We start from the raw sequence: 10,932 nt of genomic DNA on the forward strand, positions 1-10,932 counted from the left end.
GCTCTGTGTGTGAATGGATATGCAAAGCTGTGGCTCAGAAGCTCGCCTGCTTTGGTGCCCTCATAGCAAGCTGCTTGCGGTGGGGGCACCTGACAGGAGGGAGGGGCCAGGAGCACCGGTGGAAGACCCGAGAAGAGGAGGATTGGGGCTGCTCTGTGCAAAACCATTACACAGAGCTGGTAAGTATAGACATGTTTGGTTTTTTTTTTTAAACAAACAAACAAGACTTCTCCTCTCCTTCTCTTTCCTTTTCCTCATCCTCTTCTCTTTCCTCCTTCTCTTCCTTCTTCCTCCTCTTCCCTCTTCCTTCCTCCCTTACACAGAGCATTGAGGTCGGCTTGTAAGTTGGAGACATCCTGTAAGGATGTTATTCCCCGGCACAGTTTGGTGTCATCTGCAGAGACTGGAATGGGATTTATAATCCCAGACCTGATATTGTTTATAAGTATATTAAACAGTAAGGGTCCCAACACTGAACCTTGGGGTACCCCACTAATAGCACTGAACCTTGGGGTACCCCACTAATAGCACTGAACCTTGGGGTACCCCACTGACACCCCTAGACCATTCAGAGTATGAATCATTAACCACTTCTCTCTGAATACAATCTTTTAGCCAGTTTTCTATCCATTTACATTCGGATTTTTCCAGCCTGTAAACTTTACCTTACACATTAGCTGTGTGTGGGGGAACTGTGTCAAATGCTTTTGCAAAATCCAAGTATACCACGTCCACCGCCACCCCTCTGTCTAAGTATACCACGTCCACCGCCACCCCTCTGTCCAAGTATACCACGTCCACCGCCACCCCTCTGTCCAAGTATACCACGTCCACAGCCACCCCTCTGTCCAAGTATACCGCATCCACCGCCACCCCTCTGTCCAAGTATACCACGTCCACCGCCACCCCTCTGTCCAAGTATACCACGTCCACAGCCACCCCTCTGTCCAAGTGTACCGCATCCACCGCCACCCCTCTGTCCAAGTATACCACGTCCACCTCCACCCCTCTGTCCAAGTATACCACGTCCACCGCCACCCCTCTGTCCAAGTATACCACGTCCACTGCCACCCCTCTGTCCAAGTATACCACGTCCACAGCCACCCCTCTGTCCAAGTATACTGCGTCCACCGCCACCCCTCTGTCCAAGTATACCGCGTCCACAGCCACCCCTCTGTCCAAGTATACTGCGTCCACCGCCACCCCTCTGTCCAAGTATACCACATCCACAGCCACCAATCTGTCCAAGTATACCACAGCCACCCTTCTGTCCAAGTATACCACGTCCACCGCCACCCCTCTGTCCAAGGTTTTGCTCACCTCATAAAAAAAAATCAGATTTGTTTGACAACTTCTGTCTTTCATGACTCCCTGCTGTCGGTTGCTTAAAATATTTTTTTTCCAGCAAGAACTCCTCTATTTGGTCGTTTATTAAACTCTCCAGTATCTTCCCAACTATAGAAGTTAAATTAACAGGTCTGTAATTACTTGGTAATTGAGTGATGTACCTGTGCATCGCAAACTTATTTCCAGGTGTGAGCACGCATGCGCATGCAACCCTCCACGCTGACCCCCTTGTTATTTGCTGCAGGAGCAGTTCATCAGCGGGTCTCGGCCAATGATTTTTGCCAGGGCACTGCTGATCTCCTGCAGCGAATGGAGAAGCTGGTTCTCCTCTTCCTGGACCCTTTTTCGGTCCAGGGAGAGACAAAAGCTGAGAAGGAGGGAGATGGAGTGATGGAGGAGGGGGGAGATGTAGGGGAAGGAGAGAAGGAGGGAGATGGAGGGGAGGAGAGAGATGGAAGGGGCTGAGAAGGAGGGAGATGGAGTGATGAAGGGGGGGAGAGAAGGAGGGAGATGGAGGAGTGGGGCAATGGAGGTGGGAGAGAAGGAAGGAGATGGAGGGGGGAGAGAAGGGCAATGAAGGGGAGAGAGATGGAGGGGGAAAAGAAGGGGGTCAATGGAGGGGGGAGAGAAGGTAGGGAGAAAAGAAGGGGGCTATGCAGGGAGGAGAGAAGGGAGGGGGTGTGAGGGACCGCCGAGCGGCACCACTAGCACTCCACCGGTCAGGCGTGCCCAGAGCGCGGAATCTAAGCCCCAGGGTACTTGTTCACCAGGGCCCCTGATGGTGGGGATGGACTTGTAGTACCCTGAGACCAGGTCGCCTCTACTGAGCACACCTGTCAGTGGTAGGGGTGTCCGCCAGGGGTTCCAACCAGGGAGAGCCAAATGTGAGGAGGTCGGGTGACCCTGATGGGATGGATGGATGGCTGAGCAAGTGCGTAGTCAGACAGGCCGAGTCTGTAATGTAGAGGACGGTAAGGTACAAGGGAGCAGGCAGAGAATCGTCGGGTCACACGCCAGGTCAGCAACAGGAGGTCAGATCTACAGAGGGGCATCCAGGGAGAGAGGTCAGGCAAGCAAGGGTCTGGGCAGGAGAAATCAGCAAGGTCAAGAGCAATCCGGGTCAATAACTTACAGGATACAGGTTCACAGGATCAGGAATGCAGGTAAGACCAGAAGGCAACGAAATGACAGCTCAGGGACCTTTAAATATCCCGCCCTGCGCTGCCATTGGTGCCCAGCGGGCGGCCGCGGCTTCTACTGCGCATGCGCGAACTCGAACGCCGCGGCCGGCCCGGACCTAGTGCCCGTGTACTGGGAGGAGCAGTGCGCCTGCGCCGGGACCATCGAGGGACGGATCGCGGGGATCCCTGACATTGCCCCCCCCCTACGGGCAACCTCCGGATGCCCACCCGATCTCTCCACCACGGGTGATCACAAAGAAACCTCCGGACAAGCCTAGGTGCATGGACATTATGGGCTGGTTCCCACGAATTGTCCTCAGGGCCGTAGCCCTTCCACTTGATGAGAAATTGGGTCTGGCCCCCCCTTCGACGGCACTTCAAGATTGCCTCCACCTCGAATTCCTCTTACTCTTCAACCGTTATGGCCTCCGGGGGCCTGGATTCCCGTTCCGGGAAGGCATCAGGGACTACCGGTTTCAACAGGGACACGTGGAAGACAGGGTGGATCTTGAGTGTGTCAGGGAGAACAAGTTCATAGGCCACCTCATTGACCATCCGTTTGACGCAAAAAGGGCCTATGAATTTAGGTCCCAACTTCTTTGACGGGCAAAGCATCCTCAAGTTTGACGTAGCCAGCCAAACCTTCTCTCCGGGCTGCAACACCAGGTTCCCTCTTCGCTTCCTATTGAAAGCCCTCTTGTAGTCTTCTTGGGCTTGACGGATGGCTTCCTGTAATTTCTTATTGTTGGAGGTGAAGAAGGTCAGTGCATCCTGCGTCGCTGGAATCGGGCATTCCGGGACCAAGTCCGGGAGGAAGACCGGATGAAACCCATAGTTGGCGAAGAACGGGGACTGCCCAGTTGCTGAATGGCAAGCGTTGTTGTACGCGAATTCTGCCAAAGGGAGGAGTGGCGCCCAGTCGTCCTGAGAGAATGATGTGTAGCATCGCAGGTATTGCTCCAGGGTCTGATTGGTCCTCTCGGTCTGGCCATTGGTCTGAGGGTGAAATGCCGAGGAAAGAGACAGCTTGATATCCAGGGCTTTGCACAGCGCCCTCCAAAACCGCGAGGTAAACTGCACCCCTCGGTCCGAGACGATGTCTTCGGGAACCCCATGCAGTCTAACGATCTCTCGAATAAAGACTTGTGCCGTCTCGGCTGCAGATGGAGTCTTCCGTAAGGGGATGAAATGGGCCATCTTGGATAAGCGGTCCACAACCACGAGAATTGCTGTGTGGTCCAGCGAAGGAGGGAGCTCGACTATGAAGTCCATGGAGATTCTCTGCCAGGGCCGTTCAGGGATGGGCAATGGACGTAGCAGGCCCCATGCCTTGTTCCTTGAAGGCTTGTTCCGCTGGCAGATGGCACAGGAGCCCACGTAGATCTTACAATCCTTGGCCATGTCCGGCCACCAGAAGGAACGCCGGAGAAGTTCCAGGGTCTTGACCGGTCCAAAATGTCCTGCCAGTGGGTGATCATGGTAATGTCCCAAGACTAAGGTTCGGGCATCCTCTGGCACCACAATCCGGTCCTCCCTCCATAGGAGTCCCTCCTTGTTCTGGAGGGGGGCCCCATCGGAGGTAGACATTGCTGTGGACGCCCTCAGGATCTCGGAGCGAAGGTTTGTCTGAAGGGCCAAGAAATTCCCTGCCGGAAGAATAGTGTCGGGCACTGGGATCTCCTTGGTGTCCTCATACATGCGCGACAATGCGTCAGGCTTCGTGTTTTTTGAGCCGGGCCTGTATGTGATGTGGAACTGGAACCTCGAGAAAAACAATGCCCATCTTGCTTGTCGTGGGCGTAGACGTTTGGCCGTCCTCAGATATTCCAGGTTCTTGTGGTCCGTGAATATCAGGATGGGATGGGAGGCACCTTCCAGCAGGTACCTCCATTCCTCTAAAGCGGTTTTGATAGCCAGTAGCTCGCGATCCCCAATGTCGTAGTTCCTCTCCGCCGGGGTAAGTTTCCGTGAAAAGAATGCTACTGGGTGAAGTAATTCCTTGGCGCCCTTCCGCTGGGAAAGGATGGAGCCAACCGCGTTTTCAGATGCATCTACTTCTAAGATGTAGGGCAGGGAGGCGTCGGGATGACCCAGAATGGGTGCCGAGGTAAATAACCTTTTTAGTGCCTCAAAGGCTTCCTGTGCCTCGGGCGTCCATCTGAATCGCGTCCCAAGCTTAGTTAATTGAGTGATAGGGGAGACCAGACCCGAGAAGTTCTTGATGAACTTCCGGTAGAAATTTGCGAACCCAATAAAACGTTGGACACTTTTCCTGTCCGTGGGTTCAGGCCAATCTAGGATCGCTGAGACCTTCTGAGGGTCCATTGCGACCCCCGTGGTGGAGATAATCAGACCCAGGAATGTAACGCTAGTCTGTTCAAAGCAGCATTTCTCTGCTTTAGCGTACAACCCGTGCTGCCGCAACCGCCCCAACACCTTTGTTACATGTACCCTGTGCTCCCCCAGGAAGGATGAGAAAATCAAAATGTCGTCTAAGTAGACGATGACAAAGATGTCCAGGAAGTCCCTAAAGATGTCGTTTACAAAGTGCTGGAAGGTGGCTGGCGCATTGCATAACCCGAAAGGCATGACCAGGTATTCAAAATGGCCGAATCGGGTGCGGAAGGCCGTCTTCCACTCATCCCCCTCCCTTATGCGAACCAAATTGTAGGCTCCCCTTAAGTCTAACTTGGTAAATACTACCGCAGCCTTTAAGCTCTGGAACAATTCAGGTACCAGAGGTAATGGGTAACGATTTTTAATGGTGACCCTATTCAGCTCCCGATAGTCAATGCATGGCCTCAAAGTCTTGTCCTTCTTTTCTACAAAGAAGATCCCTGCACCTGCTGGGGAAGTGGAGGGACGGATGAATCCCTTACGGAGGCTATCCTCAATATAGTCCTTCAGGGCCCCTAATTCCAGCTCAGAAAGGGGAAAAATTCGTCCGAACGGGATTTCAGAACCGGGCAACAGATCAATCGGACAGTCATATGGGCGGTGGGGGGGTAGAGCATCTGCTCCCCGTTCACTGAACACGTCAAGGAACTTGTGATAGGCTGCAGGAACCACTTGTTTCAGGCTGTCTTCCCCTTCAGAGCACAGAAGAACCTGGGGGACCCCCGGGCCCGAAGTTCGACACAGTTCCCGACAATATGGGGAAGGGAACGAGACAACCCCAGTTTCCCAGTCAATTTGGGGGTTATGGGCCCGCAACCAAGGGAGCCCCAGAATGACTGGGAAAAGGGGTGATGCAATAGCATCCAGGCGGAGGAGTTCCCGGTGCTGACCGGCAATGGAAGTCATAATGGAAGGGGTCTCCTGGTTAACCACCCCTGACTTTATCCGGGAACCATCAGCTAAAAAGATATGAAACCCCTTCTCCTTTGGGCGGAGGGGAATACCCTGCTGGTGAGCAAAATTGATATCCACAAAACAGCTGCATGCCCCCGAATCAACTATGGCCGACACCTCCACGGTCCTTTCGGAAAGCTGAAAGGAGAGGGGAACAACTAAGTACTGGGACGGGGTCATATCGCCAACAGATAAAGAAGATGAAGTGAACTTACTCAGTTTCTGCGGGCAGGAACGCACCATGTGACCAGCTTCGCCGCAGTACAGGCACAGATTCTGGGAGCGTCTGCGCTGGTGTTCCTCAGGCGATAGTTTAGGCCGAGCCAGGCCTAGCTGCATGGGTTCGGGGGCATCTTCAGCCGGCAGGTTCTGGATGCTTGGCCTAGTATGTTGACCGGATCCCTGAAATGACCCCCAGGGATTTCCGCGACCCTGACCAGACCTCTCCAATCTGCGCTCCCGTAGCCTACGGTCAATTTTAATAGTGAGTGCAATCAAGTCCTCTAATATCTCGGGCACCTCTACCCGGGCGAGCTCGTCTTTCAGAGCCTCAGATAGGCCCATACGAAACTGGTGTAAAAGGGCGAACTCGTTCCAACGAGTGTCACCCATCCAGCGCCTAAAGTCAGAGGCGTATTCCTCAGCCGTCCGCCGACCTTGTCGGAGTGCGTATAACGTGGCCTCGGCCGAGGCCGCCCGTTGTGGGTCATCATATAAGATGGCCATAGCGTTAAAGAAGCTGTCGACCGAAATCAGGTGAGGGTCATTGTTTCCCCTTAGTCGGTGGGCCCAGTCTTGGGGTTCACCCTGCAGCAGGGAGACAACAAACCCCACTTTCACTGACTCTGTCAAAAAGGTCCGTGGCTGTAGTTCAAAAAAGAGCAGACAAGAGTCACGAAATGACCGAAAACGTGTGCGATCCCCATGGAAGCGCTCGGGTAAGGGTACTCGGGGTTCCGCCATAGGGAGTGATGTGGGAGGCCCAGGAGCCGGCTCGTGGGCTGCTGCGACTGGAGGTGCAGGAGCCGGGGCCTGTGAAACAGGAACAGATATGGTGCAGGCCTGAAACCGATTCTCAATCTGCAGACATCTGTCCTGTAATGTGTTTACAGCTTGCGTCAGGGTAGACAGGTGCCTGCACACCTCGTCCAACGGGGTGAGTCCTCCTCGAGGCTCAGTCATGGCCTTCTGGTACTGTGAGGGACCGCCGAGCGGCACCACTAGCACTCCACCGGTCAGGCGTGCCCAGAGCGCGGAATCTAAGCCCCAGGGTACTTGTTCACCAGGGCCCCTGATGGTGGGGATGGACTTGTAGTACCCTGAGACCAGGTCGCCTCTACTGAGCACACCTGTCAGTGGTAGGGGTGTCCGCCAGGGGTTCCAACCAGGGAGAGCCAAATGTGAGGAGGTCGGGTGACCCTGATGGGATGGATGGATGGATGGCTGAGCAAGTGCGTAGTCAGACAGGCCGAGTCGGTAATGTAGAGGACGGTAAGGTACAAGGGAGCAGGCAGAGAATCGTCGGGTCACACGCCAGGTCAGCAACAGGAGGTCAGATCTACAGAGGGGCATCCAGGGAGAGAGGTCAGGCAAGCAAGGGTCTGGGCAGGAGAAATCAGCAAGGTCAAGAGCAATCCGGGTCAATAACTTACAGGATACAGGTTCACAGGATCAGGAATGCAGGTAAGACCAGAAGGCAACGAAATGACAGCTCAGGGACCTTTAAATATCCTGCCCTGCGCTGCCATTGGTGCCCAGCGGGCGGCCGCGGCTTCTACTGCGCATGCGCGAACTCGAACGCCGCGGCCGGCCCGGACCTAGTGCCCGTGTACTGGGAGGAGCAGTGCGCCTGCGCCGGGACCATCGAGGGACGGATCGCGGGGATCCCTGACGGGGAGAGAAGGGGGCTATGGAGGGGGAAGAGAAGGAGGGGGAGAGAGAAAGAGAAAAGAAGGGGGTTGATGGAGGGGGGAGAGAAGGGAGGGGGAAAACAGGGGGGTCAATGGAGGGGGGAGAGAAGGTGGGTGATGGAGGGGGGGAAAAGGGGGAGAGAAGGGGGGTGATGGAGGGGAAAGAGAAGGAGGGAGACAGAGAGGGGGAAAAGAAGGGGGTTGATGGAGGGGGGAGAGAGGGAGGGGGAAAATATGGGGTCAATGGAGGGGGGAGAGAAGGGAGGGAGATGTAGGAGAGAGAGAAGGGGGCTATGGAGGGGGGGGAAGGTGGGTGATGGAGAGAAGGGAGGGAGATAGAGAAGAGATGGAGGGGGGAGAGGGAGGGGAAAATATGGGGTCAATGGAGAGGGGAGAGAAGGGAGGGAGATGGAGGGGGGAGAGAAGGGGGTTATGGAGAGGGGGAGAGAAGGGGGCGATGGAGGGGGGAGAGAAGGGGGCGATGGAGGGGGGAGAGAAGGGAGGGAGAGAGATGGAGGGGGGAGAGAAGGGCGGGGGGCGATGGAAGCGGGAGAGAAGGAAGGAGATGGAGGGGAGGAGAGAAGGAAGGAGCTGGAGTGATGGAGGAAGAAGTTTGAGGGGTGGAGAGAAGAAAGATGGAGGGAGAGAAGGGGGGTGATGGAGAGAAGAGAGAGAGATGGAGGAGGAAAGGAGGGGGAAAGAAGGAGGGAAATAGAGGGGGGAGATGGAGGTGGGGCAGGGGGCAGATGGAGGGGAGGAGAGAAGGAGGAAGATGGAGGGGCGAGAGAAGGAGGAATATGGAGGGGAGGGAGATGGAGAAGAGGGAGAGATTTAGGGAGAAGAGAAGGGGGGAGGAGGGAGAGAAGGAGGGAAATGGAGGGGGGAGAGAAGGAGGAATATGTAGGGGGGAGAGAAGGGGGGTGATGGAGGGGGGAGATGGGAAGAGTTCAGCTGTAGTGCAGAGCTCGGCTCACTCACCCAGGTTAGTCTCTGCAGGCTCAGGCTCAATCTTACAGCCTTGATCTAGTTGTCGGCTGCAGTGCTTGAAATTTCCCACCCACACATCTTCTGAGGCCCACACATCTCTCAGGGGGTGATGGAGGGGGGAAAGAAGGAGGGAGATGGAGGGGGGAGAGAAAGTGGCAGATGTAGGGAAACAGGAAGATGGAGGGGGGAGGGAAGGAAGGAGATGGTGGGGGGAGAGAAAGTGGGAGATTGAGGGGGGGGGTGATGGGGGCAGAGATGGAGGGGGAGAGAAGGGGGGTGGGAAGAGTTCAGCTGCAGTGCAGAGCTCAGCTCACTCACCCAGGTTGATCTCTGCAGGCTCTGGCAGAGGAATCAATCATGCAGCCTTGATCTAGTTGTCGGCTGCAGTTCTTGAAATGTCCCGCCCACACATCTTCTCAGGCTCAGCACTGGTTAGGAATTGGAGTGTGGGCGGGGCAGGCAGGAGGAGAGGGGCGGGAGGCGGCAGTGTACATGATCTCTCTCCTCTCTTGTCCATGCAGGGAAGGGGAGAGGGGAGTGCTGTCTTGGCTATGTAAGCTGCTGCAGACAGCTTCTCTTGGATAAAGTCTGCCTGGGGGGCGCAGCTGAAATTTGGGGGGTATAGCCCACCTCTGCACTCCCTAGATCCGGCCATGAGTGTCATTGTCATTTCTGATCACTGTCACCTGTGATACATTGCACACAAAACTGCAGCGTTGGAAGAATCAGGTCTGATCTTTGCTAGCACTAGCAGGTGAATTTTATTGGTAGTGGTTCAAGCAGTCCCTGACAGCCAGGAGCTCTTTTTCCCATAGGTCACACTAGGTACCTTTACATTTAGTGGCCAAAATGTCCAAAGAGACATGCACTAGTGAAGAGGCGTACAGGATTCTGAGCATGATAGCGAAGGGGAGTTCTCTGACAGAATCCACCTCTAAATACAAACCTGTAGACAGCAGCATCACCCAGTCAGGTAGCTCGGATGATGGAGAAGAGGTCCCTACTAAGATCGGGGTACTCGACCTATGTAGCTAAAGTGCTAGGAACTCATGACTTGTCTCATATGCAGCAGGGAGAAAGTACTAGTGCAGCACTACCTTTTGCTGACCTGGCGAGCACCAGTGGCCTAGTACATCCTGGCATTGTACACATCAGCACTGCAGTACCACTTGGTGAGGTGGCGAGTCCCATAAGTTCAGTACAAGCTGGTGCAGTGGCGAGCACAATTAGTGTCCCACAGCCATCAAGAATTCGAGCACAGGTCCACAGAACCCTTTGCAGGAACACCATTCAGCTGCTGCAGCGATCTGGTTATTCTGACAGCAGCAGGGTGTGCTTTAAGAATATATACGCCAGTGCGTGCAGCTGCAGGCATCATCCTGGTGTTTTTTTCAGCCGATGGTCGGCTGTCATGTAAAAGCAATCGTTGTGGCTAATTAGCTGCTTGATTGCCTTCACAAGCAGCGGGAAGGGATGTTTCCCCCCTCCCTGCCTTCTACGGCTTTCTCAGGCTCTCCTGTCTCTCCGGGGAACCCGAGAATGCAGCCGGTGGTTCTGTCGGCTGACCAGAGATTGGAACAATCATCATATGGTCTAAGAAAGCGGAAGCAACGAGCATTTCATCACTTCAGTTTTGAAACACCATTAGAGTTAGGGATAGCGATAATTGTTAGTGTTGAAACCCTAACCCTGAACCCTAACTCTAACCCTGAACCCTAACTCTAACCCTGAACCCTAATTCTAACCCTGAAACCCTAACTCTGACCCTAACTCTAACCCTAACTCTGACCCTGAACCCTAACTGAAACTCTGACCCTAACTCTAACCCTAACTCTAACCCTAACTCTGACCCTGAACCCTAACTCTAACCCTAACTCTGACCATGAACCCTAACTCTGACCCTAACCCTAACTGAAACTCTGACCCTAACTCTGACCCTAACTCAAACCCTGAACCCTAACTGAAACTCTGACCCTAACTCAAACCCTAACTCTAACCCTAAATCTGACCCTGAACCCTAACTCTAACCCTAACTCTGACCCTGAACCCTAATTCTAACCCTGAAACCCTAACTCTGACCCTAACTCTAACCCTAACTCTGACCCTAACTCTAACCCTAACTCTGACCCTAACTCAAACCCTGAACCCTAACTGAA

The sequence above is a fragment of the Staurois parvus genome, unplaced genomic scaffold (genome assembly GCF_062004578.1).
Source record: "Staurois parvus isolate SC_StPar_1 unplaced genomic scaffold, SC_StPar_1.0 ptg001236l, whole genome shotgun sequence".
Taxonomy (NCBI): Eukaryota; Metazoa; Chordata; class Amphibia; order Anura; family Ranidae; genus Staurois; species Staurois parvus.